Here is a 12252-nt window from a genome sequence, read left to right as displayed (position 1 = left end):
TTGTCTTCTAGCCACAAGGGTTACTTTTGAGTTCCTTGGACCAACCAGGCTCTCACATCTCAAGGCCCTCTGACTAGCTGTTCCTTCTGCTTGCGATGCTGTATTTTACTGTGTACTAACTTACTCATTCTTCAAGCCTTAGTCCTCTGGCTCCATTATTGACTACTCCATCATAACATTCACTTTCCTTGATAGCATTTATCAAGTTGGTATCACTTTTAACTCTAGCCAAGGATCTAATCTTGTACCTTTAACATAGTACATACTTAATGGTAGTAAAAATGTCTCGAATGCTTAAATGGGAGATGAAGAGAACTTGATTCTGGCTCTCCTGGAGGTCAGAGTCTATACAATTACTATAATTACTAGTGCTAAGGGCATTATAAGAATTTACAATATAGTGAGAATTCGGTACTATATAGTCTGTGATGAGGGAAAGCAGTTAATAAAGACTTTTCTAAAGAAAGAGATAAGGGGAGGAAAGTTGGAGGAAATTCCAGGCTGGTTTTAAAAGTTAATTCTGGTTACGAAGTATTCCGGTGGAATATTCAAGGAGAATAGTTAAGGAGGCTGTTCAAATTGTCCAGGAAGAGAGAATACGGTCTTGAAGAGTGGCGATGGTTGAAGGAGTAAAGTGGACAGATGAGAGGTCTAGAATACCTGACAGGACTTGATCATGAGTTATGGGAAAAGAGGAAGAGGATAGAAGTTGAGAAAAATTTCAGGCTTTTGGTTTCAATAAATGGTTGAAGACATCTATTTAGGTAGGTGAGGATAAAAGCTGTTTTGTGAATTGATGATTCCTTAGGGGAAGAATGTATAGAAAAAGACCCAAGGCTTAACTCTGAGAAACTCAGTATTTCCAAGTAGTTTAAAAGAGAAATAGGAAAAATCATGAGACAAGTAGGACGGAACTAAGGTGTGTGAAGTTGTGTCACATTCTGCTGAGATAAGGGGATTGTAAAAATATTCTTTGGATTTAGTGGCAAGAAAGTAGTGACCTTTGCAATTGCTTAGAGTGGAAGGCAGTTTGAGGAATGTAGAGAGCAAGTGAAAACACCTATTTTTGGAAAGTGTGGTTGTGAAAGAGAGGAAATGATACAATGGTAGCTGAAGGGTGCCATGGAGTCCAACCAGTTTTTCAAATTATAGGCAAATTGAGCATATTCAGGTTCCAATGAGAAGGATTTGGTAGAGAGGGGTTAAGATGTGAAAAATAGTATGTGTTGTAAAATTCGGAAGTTTTCCGCCTGAGTAATTGTGACTCGTGATATTTCCAAGATAATATAGAAGGAATAGGGTTGAAAGAAAGGTTAAAACTGAATTTGAGGTTCTTCTAGGTCATTAAGGCAGAGAGGAATGGTGATCAATTGTAAGAGTCTGAAACTATACTTGTGGGCTTTAATCCTTTGAGGATAAGTATCTTGGCTTCTGTCTCATGAACATTTTGCTCAGAATCTGAGATAGAGTGAGCACTTACTGCATTTTGCTGGAATTTGAAAGAAACAGCAAACATGTAGGAAAAGATACATCACCAAGGAGAGAGCCCTGAGGAACACCAACACTTACTGGGCAGAAGAAAAGAAACCAGCAAAGATGACTTGGGAAGGAAGGTTTAGGTTAGGTGAGGAACAGAAATAGAGGTAAGTGTCTGGGGCATTATGGAAGCTGGAGGAGTGGCTGGTCCTGCCATGTGCCACTGGGTGATTGTTATGAATAAAAAGGATACTGGCATTAACCTTGGGTGGTCATTGATCTTGAAGTTTTAGTGGATGCTAGGTAATGAATGTTTGTCTAGTTATATTCAGTCGAATGGTGAATGAGCTAAGGAAGTGAAGGCAATGAATTAAGTATCTTGCTTGAAAGAAATAGAAATTGGTCAGTGTCCCTTATTTGCAGGATTTTAGGATGAGTCTTGAGTATTTGTGGATTCTGGGGAGGTACCCATTAAAGAGGTAGAAGTTTGAGTAGAAGACAGAGCCTGGTCCCAAGAATACAGGTTAAAATATTAGCTTTACAAATAGAAAGGACATCTCTTAGACCACTATTAAGTAGAAATGTTGAGCTCTTTGTCATGAAGAAAGGAAACAAATGTGCAGAATAGCAGTCCTTGGAAAAGTAGGAAACCAAGGTTTAAATGGTGACGGTTTGAGATGAAGAATGGGAGAAGGAGCTAAGCAGCAGGATTATAAGGATTACTGATCAGCATTCAGGGCATAGCTGAGTTAGTAGAGCATGATCCTGTAGTGGCACCATTGGCATGATTATGTAATATTTCCAATACTGTTCCTTGGCTTGAATGGAGGAAGAGGTAAGAGGTTGGATAGTCCTGGCAGAAGTAATACATCAATAGTCCTGATCCTGATTGGGGTAGAAAACAAAGCCAAAAGAACTGAAGAAAGAGTGGTCAAGGGACTGGAGGTCTTTATTGCACCAAAGAGAGAGTATAGTGGGAATAAAGCCAAGAATTAAGTATGAAGGACCAGGACATTGAAATTTAAGACTTTAGGAGCAATGCAGCTTGCAGTGTCTAGAAATGGCCATAGTAGATTGCCGAATTCGAATGTAGATGGAAGTTGTTGGAGTTGAGAAATTTAAAGAATTTGGTCTAAATTTAGTGGACTGTGCACAGAAGATGCCCTTAGAAGGAACTGGGTGTAAGGAGATGAGGTCAAGTGCTGAAGTCCTTTAGAGGTTTTGTCAGGAAGAGTGCTTCTAGGCTATGTGGTACGTGTAAGGAGTTTAGGGAAGTAGCTTCTTGTATCCTCTTGGTCCAGATGTCTTAGGAGATCCATATTCAGTTAGTCACAGAATAGAAGTTTGTGAAGCAGCAAAGAGCAGCAGTTCTAGAGATACTAAGAATGGTGTTGGAGGTAGTAGAGGGAGGGCATCTTTAGTGATCAAGAGGAGAGAAGCTTTGAATACTTCTTCAAGACCAAGGCTACAGTCTAACAAGAATCTTCTGTTTCTAGCTTTCCCAAGCCTCGGGGCCCATGTATAAGATCTGCTAATAGTTAATATTTGGAAAGTCTTAAGTGTCTTGACTAAGGGTTACACAGTGTGTGGCAGAGCTGAGTGCTGAAACCATACACACTGACTTCAGAGCTTATACATGCCTTTGTTTGGAAAACATAGGCAGCCAAATGAGGTAGCAGGTTGCTCACTGTTTGGAATGATGCTGTAAAAATTGTGGTAGCTGAAGAGAATTCTCTCCCAGGCAATTAGGAGATAATTCATAAATGATATTCTTTTTAAAACCAACATTTATTTTATACATACACACATGTGTGTATATATATGTATGTATATACACACACATACATCTTGTTTACAGTTAATATTGATTCCAAAGGGGGAAAAAAGATGTACTTCTGGAATCAAATCTGGAGCCATGAAGGACGTAGCTGTGTTAATGAAGGTAGGGAGCATGGAAGAACAAAGGGCTCATTACTAGAGATCTTCATTGCAGCTGTGTACTCTTAAACCAAAGAAGCAAAGAGAAAAGAAAGCCGTTGTAGAGGGGTTGAATGATTTCTGACCAGCTCTCTTTTCACTTTATAGTCCATGTGTACTGAGAGCCCTATAATCGAAACTAGTAGTCAGGTTTTGTTTGCTGCCATCTCAGCTTCTAGGTTCTTATGTTCCCTAAAATAACTATGGACATGGCAAAAGAATGTTCACTATGCAAGCTGCACTTAAACAGCCGTTTGTACTACCATCCCTAGATCTAAATACCCCCATCACCCAGTGTAGGTTGGAGAAGAGGAATGGGGCATCAGGGTGTTAATGATAGCCCTTATGTGCTACAGGCCCTCTATAGCAGTGAAGTGGTTAAGTCACTGGGCTTTTGAGGACAATGGGTAGGTTTCAAACTGTTAAGGAGCAGATCACACCAGGAAATTCTTACTGGAAACAGGTACCCAAGAGTTACTCCTACAATGAGAGTGCCCCCCCCCCCTTGCCAAGCCAGAGTAACGCCTTTTATGTGGAGGCTTCAAGATGTTAACCAACACCTAAACACTTACAGATGGGAAGGGAGATGGGATATATAGAAAATCTCTTACATATTTGCAAAAACAGTTTTGCAATCAATACAGTCCAAGTATTCAAGTAAGTTATTTTGCCAATTGTCTATATCAACCCTAAAACATAGCTAGTAAACTCATTATATTTACTTATTTGAAAATTTCAAAACAATCCTTATTTACTAAACCTACTTCTCGCTTCTTAAAACTAGAGCATTACAGTTTTTCTCCAGTGTATATGCCCCTGGAATTTTCTCATCCCATAATGGCAGTTGGGTGGAGGTCTAAATCTTGCTTAGGCAGTTTAAAATGGAATTCTCACATGAGCCCTGCCCCATGAGAGGAATAGAAAAAGTGGCGGTCCCAATGTATATATAGATGAGGACAGTGACATATTGGGAAATGTAACCAACCTATGAAAAAGGTTTGCTCAGAATCCTCTTAGAATGCCTTCTCTAGTGTCCTGCTGGCTGCAAGTATTGCCATTTCAAAGCAGAAGGATGAATGTGGAGAATGTCGGGATTATATAGTGAAAATTATCACTGCATATGTGGAAGGCAGTGCAATATACTTATGAGTAAATAAGGCAAAATTATAAGTTCTGTCACATGTCATGGCATATGTTGATGTCTTACACTTTAAAAATAAGTTTTTTAATGTAGTCTACATGTTACCAGTATAAAATGAAAAATTTGAAGCAATTCTAGTTGATTCCAGTAAAATCTTGATACTCACCAACTCCCCAACTAAAGTTGATGAGCTAGAAGTATGAAAGGCAGCAGCTGATCTGCCAGAAGTGAAAAGACCAGAAACATCCAGAATGTTCTACATGAACATCCAGAAAAGACCAGAAACATCCAGAGTGGTATGAACCTTTCCACCACAAAATGTGGTGGGTTATGTGTAATCATTCAGATTTTAGCTGTGTTAATTGCTCTTTCTAAGTCAGTGTTCCTGACAATGAGAGAAAATCTGAGTTTTTATTTTAAAACTCGAGGCAGAAGCCCAGTCCTATGCCAGGATACAATTTTCTTTTCACTGACCAAGCTATAACATCTGTGTAGGCAGCTTTTCTCAGAAACACAACACTGAAGCAAAGGGCAGACATGCTCCATCCAGCAGAATCTTCAGGTCTTTGGTACGTTGTTGAATGGGGTAGTCAGGAGCAACAGTTAACTGTGGAGCGGAGAGGGAGGCTTGGGAAGCCAAAGACTGAAGTCTGGCTTTATCTTGTAAGGGCAATAGGCCATGTTTAATAAATAATCATGTGTCAGACCTCTGAGTTCAGTATATGTCAACTCATTTAATCACAACCATAGAAAGGAAGTAGCTCGTATTGGAGATAACTGTCACAGTTTTTATTCATATGTCCCCACCTGACTTCTGAGAGACCCATGTGTTGAGATTAAACCTGGAATACAGCTTGAAGGAGAATTTAAATCATAGTCACTATGGAATATATGTGCACGCACATGCGCGCGTGCGCACACACACACACACACACACATGTATATCCTCAACAGAGAAAGCAAACATTTTTGTAGATTGTATAGTTCTGTTAGAGTGGAAAGAAAGACCATGTCACCATTTTGATTTGGTAAAATCGACATTTACCTTGCTTTTACATATTTATCAGAGATCATGTTCATACTGACATCACCAAAAAAGTTACGTACACTTTTCAACAAACGTATGCATGTTCTATTCAATAAATATTCAGATTTTTTTTAACTACTTGTCTCTCAGAGCATATTTTTTTGATGAGGTGATTCACTTTGCTTGTAGCTGCCTGCCAGCAGTTTGTCTTTCTGACTACAGGTTTGTCAGCTTTTGCTGGAATGAAGTTGGTCTGGGAGTGAAATTGAAAGTGCACCTGACTTACCTGCTGCATATAAAACAAGTTAAAAAGTAGATGTGTGAGTGTATGGTGGTCTGATACTGAGTTGCACAGGAGTAAAAGGCCACAAGATGGCAAGCTAACATAGGAGACGTGGTATAGAGGTAAGGTCTAGAAATTGAACCAGAAATTACTTTTCCATTTTTTTATTTGTGTGTTATAGGCTAGCACATAGGCTGATTTATATTTTTTGCATTTTCATGATAAACTGAACAGTTACTGAAATCTAAAAATTGGGAAATGACTATGATGTGTACTTTTTAATAGACCACCATTTATAATGGAAACAGGCTAGAGTAACATTGCATGTATTATACAAATTTTTTAATTGCCCAAAAGCACCAGAAAATCTTGTTTTGACAAGAAGGTAGTTGTGCTGCTACCTCTACATGCAAAGGAGACTTGGAAATGTACATTTTTTTAGCTGGGCACATTGTCACTCCCAACCAAATCAGAATTTAGTTGACCAATAAGGTAAAAACAACAAAAACCAACTGAGCATAATGCAGTTGGTTATTATATGGGATACCAGTATTCCAGAGATCTGTATTGTTTTTGTTTTTGGTGCCAAAACCTGGGAATTCAGAACAATTTTGTACAGAAAACTTCTAGAAGACTAGATTTGGAGTTAAAAAAAAAAAAAACCAACCAACCCTGAATTCTTAGGACATCTAGATGGCTCAGTGGGTTAAGCTCAGGTCATGATCTCACAGTTAGTGAGTTTGAGCCCTGCATTGGGCTCTCTAATGTCAGCGCAGAGCCTGCTTTGGACCCTCTGTCTCCCTCTGTCTCTGCCCCTCCCCCGCTCGCTTGCATGCACTCTGTCTCAAAAGTAAACATTAAAAACAACAACGACCTTGAATTCTTACTCCATCACTTCATGTAATGTTAGACAAGTCACTTTCTCATTCTGAGTTGTAGTCTTCGTATAAGCATTTTAAAGATTTCTTCCATTCCAAAATACCATGATTTTTTTTAGTCCACACAACATGGTTAGGCTGTAAGATTCATGGATACTTTAATTGTTGCCGAGCAACTACTGTGGGTTAAATCTTGAGGGTGTAGTGGTGAAGGACATGGCTCTTGCCTGCATTCAGTGTGTTCATACTTTAGAGAGGAATACAAATGCACAAACAAATTATATAGGAATAAGTGATGATAATAAAGCTATGTAATGTTAATTACAATATCTAACATTAAAAAAAAACCCTCCATGTACCAATGCTTTGCATGGATCATCTCATTTAATCTGGTCAACAACCTATGACATAGGTATTATCTATCCCCACTTTACATTTTCAAAAATGCTCTCTGATAGAAATATTTGATCCAAGCCTTGAAATGAAATTAGATTTTTCAAGATGGAGAAAAGAATGAAATTATAGAAAATATTAAGTACTTTACATGTCACTACAATGCCATGATTGTAAAGAAAATAAATCTTATTCTATGGAACTGCCTAAATTGTTTAATGAGTTGTCTTATTGTCCATGAAATTTGTATTTTAAAGGTGATTATTAATCAGATTTTTCTGTGGTATCAAGTTTATATAGTGAGATAACCAATACAAAATCTCATTTAACATTACTCAGTATATGTTCTAAGTATGAGAACCATAGAATCCTGGAGAGATAAAAGGAAATTTGGAGGTCATCTAACTATTATACCTACCATACAATTAAGGAATATTCTTGATCATCTCTTTCAGTGTTAAAAGATCTCACTACTTTATTGAGTAATCGTTTCATTTGGAGGCAGTTCAAATTAATAGAATACTTCTATCTTAGGTAAAAATCTTCATCTCTTTGATGTTTACCAATTTGTCCTGGTTCTGAAACATTGGGACATATAATAAGCTAATTCTCTTTCAAGCATTGGGAAAATCATTCCCTATAGTCTGGACACAAATTTCTAACACAAGATTAACTTTTTTTCAATAGTCTCATACTACATTTTGCTGGTTTCTAAGGTGTAAGCTTACACTCCAAGGACTTTATGTCATGAACAATCTTTGTCTCATATTAAAATTTTAAGTCTTGATGCCGACTTGATGCTTGTTCCATTTCAACTGACTTGTTCTGAAAACAATTCTGAGATTTTTAATCATGTTTTATGTCTGCCATTCAATATCCAGGTCATCTCTTTTGTCTTCAGCAGATATAAGCACACCTTCTGTGCTTTCATCCTAATTACTCACATGAAAGTAGTCAGGAGCTAATTTTGGCTATAAGTAAAAAAGTCCAACAAGGCAATAGCTTACATCAGGTAGGAGTTCTCTCTCACATATAAACACCAAAAACAAAAGCATGGAGATAGGAAGTCTGAGCTGATACAGCAATTCCCTGATGGACAGCATCAGTGTTCCAAGAGCTGTCTTTCTGCCCCTTCATCTCTAAGGTCATACTTCCATCTTGAAAGTCACCTTATGGTAGAAAGATGTTTACTGCAGCTGTAGCTACAATGTCCCAGGCAGAAAGGGGTTAAGAAGCAAAAGATGCATGCAAGCTAGGACAGCCCCACTTTTTAACTTTCCCCAAAGCATCAGTCAAAAAAATCCTGCCTTGACAAGATTTCACACTGCTACCTTTGGATGCAAAGGAGACCTGGAAATGTAATGTTTTAGCTGGGGACTTGCCACCTCCAACAAAGTCTGAATTCTTTAGGTAAAAAAGTAAATGTTGGGTAGACAAAAGAAGAAGCCAGAGGAACACATATTTTTCCAAGAAACTGTGAGCTCCTAATACCGGGGACTTAAGCTGTGGGGATACAGGATATGAAAAGATGAATAAGACAATCTTTCACCTTAGCCACAGTAAGTTTTTAATGTCATCATCAAATGTGATTAGAAGCCATTTTCTCCAGAAGATTGGTTTATCATATTTGCTAATCTTCCATAAAAAATCAAATCTCAAGTTACTGCACTGACTCTCCTTTGAAATAACTGCTTTTTAAATGAAAGCACTTGGTTAACCTAATGACTAATACAGGAGATTCATGATCATCAATTTAGTCATTATAAAAATGACATCTTTATAGCAAGAAAGTGAAAATGGGATTGCTTAATATTTGTTCTCTCTGGACCCAATCCACTGTGCAAGTCCCACAGTGAGCTTTTTAAAGGATAGAAAACTGGAGTCTACTTCTTCAGCTTCCCATTATTCTGTGCAGACAGTTCTATACCACAGCCATCTGTCCACCTCTGACTGAAAGCATTAATGTCCGAGAAATTTTCAAGACAAAAAAAAAAAGTAACCGAAGTTCCATATACTATTTTTCTCTGAACAACATTTTTGCTTGTCCTTTTTAATAGAAAACTAAATCTCCTTATTTAGGGAAGGAGCAGATCAAGTTTAAGTAGGTGGAAATGTTGACCTATTTGGGAAACATCCAGAACTCATTTTACTTTGTTTTCAAACAGAATATATGGACACATTACAGCATTTTAAAAGATAATATTTATCATCTTAGAATAGGAAAATTGTTTCTTAGACTATGACACAGTGGAAACAGGATAAGTCTGTGGAAAAGTCTCAGAACTCCCCACAACCCATTGTCTTTTGAAGCTGGAGAAGATTTGCTCTGTGAGAAAAAACTCTATGTTAGGGAAAGAACTTCTGGTAAGTTTCTCCCAGAACATGTCCCTTCAGATTTTGTCATAAAATTCAAAGGAATGCTAACATTTTTTGCCTTTAAATGCCCCACCCCTGGTTCGTTCTTTCCTCACCATTTTTTTTAAAAACAGAATTGTGACACGCCCTCTCTTTTGTACTCTGTGAAGTATTAAATATACAAACAAAATAAAATGTAAAATATGAATAAATTGGCATCAGTAAGGAAAGTGCTATATGCATATGATGGGATGTGAGCTAGAAAAAGGAGGGACAGAGCAGTTTGGGCTTTTAATTGATGTATTTTCTTTGTTAAAATTTTAAAAACAAAAATAACATGAAACAATGAAAAGATTTATAAAGAAAAAACTCACTCTCCTTCTTTTAGTGTAACCAATGTTGAAATCCTTCCACATCTCTCCCTCTATTCACACATTCTATACATACCCACGTGTAAAAGTTAGGATGCTCAATGCCTAAAAAAGAGAAGAGAAATACGAATACAAGAGAAGTGTTCTACCATGCCCCTCTTAACACTGTACGGGAAGGAAATGTATGAAAACATGGTTTTATTAGTATTCTTTCAGTTGCAAACTGAAAGCAAAAATGGGGAATTTATCATTCATGTAACTAAGCTGCAGAAAGAGTGGGGGGAGGGGTTGTTGTGGGGGTCAGAGACAGCAGGAATTAGAAATTCAGACATTCCCAGGTCTTTGCCTATTTCCCCCTCTCCTCTTTTTTTTAAATATTTTTATTTATTTAATATTTATATTTATTTTATTTATTTTTTTAATATTTTTATTTATTTATTTTTATTTATGTGTGAGCAGGGGAGGGTCAGAGAGAGAGGGAGTCACAGACTGAAATAGGCTCCAGGTTCTGAGCTGAGCCCGGCGCAGGGCTCGAACCCACCAACCGCGAGATATTGACCTAAGCAAAAGTCGGACGCTTAACCGACTAAGCCACCTAGGCGCCCCTTCCCCCTCTCCTCTTAACTTGGCAGTCTTTCTGTCTTAAAGAAGTCGGTTAAATTTCCTTGAGAAGACTGGAACCATAGGAACTTGCAACCCTAGGCATTCTTTCGTGCAAGTACTGAAAAAAATTTCCTTCCAACTCCATTGAGACAAAGCCTGGTGGCCAGACAGTGTGTAACCAGAAAGATTTGAGGGATAAGTGCTAGAGAGCCAAAATAACTGCTGGCCAGGAATGGCTTCAATGACATTAAGAAGACACCTGTTCGGTGATCTGGGAAGCCCTATGAGGTGAGGAAGTGATTTAAGAACTGTGGTTGATTGCTAACTCTGCTTTTACTAGATGAATGTCCCTGGAAAGAAGGGAATGAATTTTTGGGTCTTACCTTCTTCATCTCTAAGGTTATTGTCTGCTTTCTGAGCACCAATGTTACTGGGGGACGGGGGGAGGGGGAGGTGTCAGGTCAAGTAAGGTGACCAGTGAGGACCAGTATGAGATACTCCATCCCATCTTAACATCCATGCTTCCCCACGAAAGTGGAAATTTTCTTACGGCTGGAGTATATATCTCTGAAGGTGCATAATGCAGTGTCTTATTCCTACTGTTCATAGCTCAATAAATATTAACTTATTGATAAAGAGAAACAATAAAGATGGCAAGTAGAAATGGCAGTTTCTCTCAATCAAATGCTTTGGGTCCTCACTGATGCCAAGACAATCTCCAGAGTATTCTTATAGGAAACTCATTTTATAAACTAAGCTTAAAGGAGAAAAAATCATTCCCCTTCCTGTCTAAACAACTTCATTCACAGCCCCTGCTCCCATTACCTTGTCATTTCCTCTTCATGCAAAGTGGAAAAAGCAAGGAATGCACATGTCCCACCAATCCTTTTCCCTAGAGCAGCGCTTGTCATAACTGGTATGAAGAGACTGAGCTCCTCTCCTTGACTGCAGACTTAGACTGAAAATCATCTTGTCTCCATTCCACTTCTGTGCACTAAAACCCTATTTTCTAGATTTTATGCCATGATGAGGGCCTCAAAAACCCCAAACCTCTTTAACCTCCATCACTGTCAAAAACATATATGTGTGTGTATATACGTGTGTGTGTGTTTGTATGTATGTATATACATATTCCTTTAAATCTTTCAGTGGTTACCTGCATTTGCTAGCTGTTTTCATGTCAAATGGATGTAGGCTCATGAGTGCAGCAGTGAGTGATCTAGGATATAAATTGAAAAAAGGGGAAAACCCACAAAGTTCACCTTCCTCTGCATTGTCCACGGCAGTCTTTAAGACAGCTTGTGACCCCTGTTTGTGACATGGTCTGTAGGTAACGACAGAAAAAAATTTCATCATGCATGAAAGGTAGTGACTTTATGCTGAAGAACACAGTGCCATGGAAGACATGACATAATCCGTTTCAGTTAAATTACATTTTTATGCACTGATTTCTCATTAAAATTTCCCAGTGGACAAGAATGATTCTGAGCTATCTTTATCAAGCAGGGCTGCAAGTCCTGTTCTAAAATTGTCAGAAAAGTTTTATTTCACAGAATAATTGTACTCAGTGCAGTCAAGTAACAATGACAGCCAAATAACAAAACCACTTCATTTTTATTCTGGAGAAATGCACATCTATTAGAGTATTAAATACAAAGATAATATATCTATGATTTTTTTTTTAAATAATCTCAGTCTTTTGGCTAAGATCAAGTGTAAAAATAAGACAGTGAGAGCTAGGCTCTGAA

This window comes from Crocuta crocuta, unplaced genomic scaffold (genome assembly GCF_008692635.1).
Source record: "Crocuta crocuta isolate KB4526 unplaced genomic scaffold, BGI_CrCroc_1.0 scaffold9, whole genome shotgun sequence".
In the NCBI taxonomy this organism is placed as follows: Eukaryota; Metazoa; Chordata; class Mammalia; order Carnivora; family Hyaenidae; genus Crocuta; species Crocuta crocuta.
This window is presented reverse-complemented; position numbering follows the sequence as displayed.